We start from the raw sequence: 4,489 nt of genomic DNA, 5'->3' as shown, positions 1-4,489 counted from the left end.
AACTTTGGAGTGATTCTTCATCGCACTTTGAGGGGTGGTTATATGATCCAATTATATTAGCATTGTTGGGAGATTGCACTAGCGAAAGTACGGACCCTAGGCCTCATTTTAAAGCATTGCAATACCGTTTTTGTGCCCGTTCACTATTTGCTACCTTGCTGTTTTTATTTATTCAGATTATAAAAATATATTTCTACCATCCATATTACACATTTATCACCATCTCTTTGCCGAACTAGTGCACCTATACAATTTTCCATTGTATTGGGTGTGTTGGGGACACAAGAGATTTCTTGTATTTGGTTGTAGGGTCATTTGAGAGAGACCATCTTCATCCTACACCTCCCACGAATTGATAAACCTTAGGTCATCCACTTGAGGGAAAATTGTTACTGTCCTACAAAACTCTGAGCTTGGAGGCCCAACACGTGTCTATAAGAATAAAGTTGCGTAGTAGACATCAGGCACGGGCGCGGAGCATAGCCCGAGAGGGCGCACGCCTAGGGGCGCGCGAGGTGGGCGGACCCGGCAGGGCGCCAGAGCAGGGGGAGGCCGGTGGCCTGGGGCCGGCGGTGAGGGGTTGGGCGCGGCCTCAGCGGGACGGGGAGGTAGCAGCCAGAGGGAGCCCGAGCGGCGCCGAGATAGCAGTCGGCGGCGGCGGCGCACCAAAGAAGAAGTAGAAGCAGCGGTGACGGCTGCGGCCGCAGGGGAGCGCCAAGGCGAGGCGCGTGGTGCGCAGGCTAGCAGCGGGGGGCCACGGCGGGTCCAACGGTCGAGGCGGGGGGTATGGCAGCAGCGGAGCGGGAGCTGCGGCGGCGCAAGCGGTGGGCGCAGCCGGGCGCGGCCAGCACAGGGAGCGGCAGGCGGGCACCCGGGCGCGAGGTAGCCGTGGGGACGCGAGCGCGGTCGCGGTGGCGGTAAGTTCATCGGGACAGAGGGGAAGAGGAGGAGAGGCCGGTGGCCTCACCATAGGGTCGTAGGGCAAAGGCAGTGGGCTCGGGGAGGAGGACGGCGAGCGACGACGGGGAGGAGCTCCGGTCGTGGAGGAGGACAAAGACGGGCTGTGAGGTGGTCGGTGTAAGTGCATCTAGTGCCACCCCTAGTTGGTTTTGGAGTATTGATGACAAACTTGGTTGACGGACTAATGTGTTCATGAGAATTTCCGGATAACACAGGTAGTAGTCCCTTATTGATTCGGTTTACCTACCAGAGATGACCCCTAAAAATGTGTGAAGACATTGAAGACAATGGTGGTTCGTGAAGACATTCACAATGAAGATTATGACATGTGAAGACATTCACTTGAAGACTATGGAGTGCGAAGACATATTTGTTTCGTAGTTTCCTTTTCTTCTTTGTTGAGTCATAGGAACCACCGTACTGTTAAGTGGGGTCCAAATGAACAAAGTCAGAGTGACTGATGTGATGCTCAACCAAAATCCTATGTCTTCGAGCGAAGACGATGAGAGCAAATCTTATCCAGAGCTGGATGAGTCATCTTTGCTTGTAGCCCAAGTAAAGCTGTCGCATGTGTTTGAAATCCGACTGTTGGACACATGTCGGTTCCTTAGTAACCCAGGGTCATTTCAGACATATCAGGTCGGGTTGCCTCATGGCTATAATAGCCAACCCCCTACACCATAAATTGGTGGCTGCTCAGAGTTAGTGCACGTCTTTTGTCATTTGAGAGCAACCCACCTCCGAATCATTTGAGAAAGAGATCCTTGCGAGGACAAAGTCCAAAACACCCAGAGCCAAAGAGTGTTAGGCATCACTGAAGTATTTCTGTCCGCGTGACCTGAAGACTTGTTACACTTGAGGACTGTGAATCCTCCAGCCAGCTAGGCGTCGCGTTCTGAGCATCCAAGAGCCATTGTGGATCGCCGGTGAACTAAGTCTGTGAAGGTTTGGAAGTCTACCTTGAAGACTCACCAGAGTGATTGGGCGAGGACTGGGTGTCCTTAGCTCAAGGGAATAAGGTGAAGATGTGGTCTTCTGAGTTAAATCTCAGCCTCCCTAACCAGACGTACAGTTGTCACAGCAACTAGAACGGGTCTACCAAATCCTTATTATCTTCACCAAGCAACTGGTTCTATCCCCCACTTCCCTTTACTTTACTGTTTGTCTTCGTGAATTCATTGCTTGCTTGTCTGATCTGTTTGACTTCACTGAGTGAAGACTATTTCCTGTTCGGCTTCATACTGTCTTCCCTCCTGATCCGTACTACCTAGCTACTAATAGTCTTCGTGCTTTCACTACATTGCTTACTTGAATATGGCTTGTCTAGTGTACTATATCTTCTGCTGCATATCAATAGGTTCATTTCTACTGTTTGTCTTCAAAGACCTCACGTTTTGAAGACTTTCATAAAAAATGCCTATTCACCCCCCCCCTCTAGTCAATAACTAGCACTTTCAATTGGTATTAGAGCAAGGTGCTCCCTTGTTCTGTGTGATTCGGTTTAACCACCTGGAGTTTTAGCTATGTCGACTGCATGGATAATCAAGGTCTCCGCTGCATGCCCCATTTTTTATGGTCATGATTATCCCAAACGGAAGGCTATGATGAGGAAGTGCCTCTTTGTGATGAACAGTGAGCTTTCGACCGTCAAGGAGATTGGCCTCACCGATTTATGCAAGATGGCGCATGCTAACGATATTCAGAAATACACTCTTCTGGATATCAAGGCGAAGGATATTATATGCTCCTGCCTGTCCAGAGACGAGTTCAGGCGCATCATGCATCTCTGCAATGCAAAGCTTATATGGGACCGGATCTCTGATGTTTATGAAGGTCATTGAACATGTCAGAACCCCTGGTTCCTCGAATTCAAAGAGTCGCTCAAAACAATGACTCCCGAACCCGAGCCATCTTCTCCGACCTACTGCTTCATGGCACATGGTGCCAAGGTAAACTCACGCGATGCTTACTTTCAAACATCCAGTGAAGATGACTCTGATTGTGAATCCAAACCTAGCTACAAAACATATGCTAAAATTGCAACTGAACAACAAGCTGCTATGGAACATATTCAAAAGTTGCTAGACAAAAGCGATGACCTGTTGGACGCGGAAATGAATCGAACTCAGTCCTTAATTGAAGACATAAAAAATCTTCACGTTAGGTACGAAGAACATGAAAGTCATCATGAAACTCTCTCAGCTACTCATGAGAAGCTTTCCTATGATTATCTTCAAAGGAAGCAAGAACTTGAGAATCTGAGAGCGTCTCATGAAGAACTTCAAAAAGAGAACGATTCACTTCGCGCTCAACAGATCAGTTCTGCTCAGGGAGACTTTGAGCCACCATGTTTAAAATGTCTTGACGTGATAATGTTGTCTCTGTTGCTGAATGTTCTACTGCTGCTACTGTTGCAATATCTTCAACTGCTGATGTGGTAACTAATCCCTCTTCTGAGGATACCACTACTATTGCTGATGAGAATGCTAGGTTGAAGACATTGCTTGAAACAGGGATGTACAAAAGCCTCAAAGTGCATCAGACACTATGTGATGTCCTCAAGAAACAGATTCTGAACCAAAACCCTAGGAAAGAGGGTGTTGGGTTTGAGAGGAAAATGAATGTCGATTGTTCATACTGGAAACCTGAGCAGTACCCCAAAACCACATGGTTTGCTGCAAAGGGACCTTCAGTGGATCCATCTACCTCATCTGGCTTCACTTGTGCTAACCCTATTATCATTGATGAATCCTTTGATGCAAATTATAAACTGTTCAAAAATCAGAATGGTGAAGTGTGTGCTAGGTATATTGGTACTAACTGCAGGAATGGACCACCTTTGAAGAAGATCTGGGTCCCCAAAAGCTGTATTGAGAATCTTCCTGTGAATATCATCATGACACCACCTGGGAAGAAGACCAACCCCAGACCAAAGGCTTCATATGGTCCAAAGGCTTCATACAGACAAAGGACCCGGCAGGGTCACACTAACGCCAATGTTTTGCAGGGAAACCATACTCAGACTTATGAATATGAGCGTGTTTCATCAAACCGCTATGTTCATAAGACCAAGAACTTTTCTGCTTATTCTTATGAGTATTATTACCTCCTGCAAGGCTATTTGCTAGGGCTCCAAAGCCAAAGTTCTCGGGTGCTGCACTTAGACTCATTGCTTCTAAGCCACCCCTGAAGATGTGGGTGCCTAAGAAGAATTAACTCTCTTTTGCAGGGAATGGTCTCCAGCCAGAAATCAAAAGCTTATGACGCTTATGCTGGGGACCTAAAACATCTTGTGGGACGCATGATAAAGTGCCAAAACGTTCTTACTATGTATTTCGTCCCAGGATTTCTTGACAATCATCCTATCTACCCTAACAAGGATCCGAACTTTGATAATATGCTTGTTCGTCAAATGTTTATGCTTCACACTTCTCTTTGTGAAGCCTATCCCCCAAACTGCACTGTAGGGTACAACTCCGAAGGCTACTGAGTGGATTATGGATAGTGGATGCACTAACCACATGACTGG

General features: G+C 47.4%; 1 pseudogene; it reads left to right on the top strand.

Annotated features, from left to right (window-relative positions):
* The first annotated feature begins 2,294 nt into the window (after positions 1-2,294).
* LOC123049321 (uncharacterized) lies at positions 2,295-4,164 on the top strand (annotated as a pseudogene).
* The last annotated feature ends 325 nt before the right edge of the window (positions 4,165-4,489 follow it).

This window comes from Triticum aestivum, chromosome 2D (genome assembly GCF_018294505.1).
Source record: "Triticum aestivum cultivar Chinese Spring chromosome 2D, IWGSC CS RefSeq v2.1, whole genome shotgun sequence".
NCBI classification, from domain to species: Eukaryota; Viridiplantae; Streptophyta; class Magnoliopsida; order Poales; family Poaceae; genus Triticum; species Triticum aestivum.
This window is presented reverse-complemented; position numbering and strand designations above follow the sequence as displayed.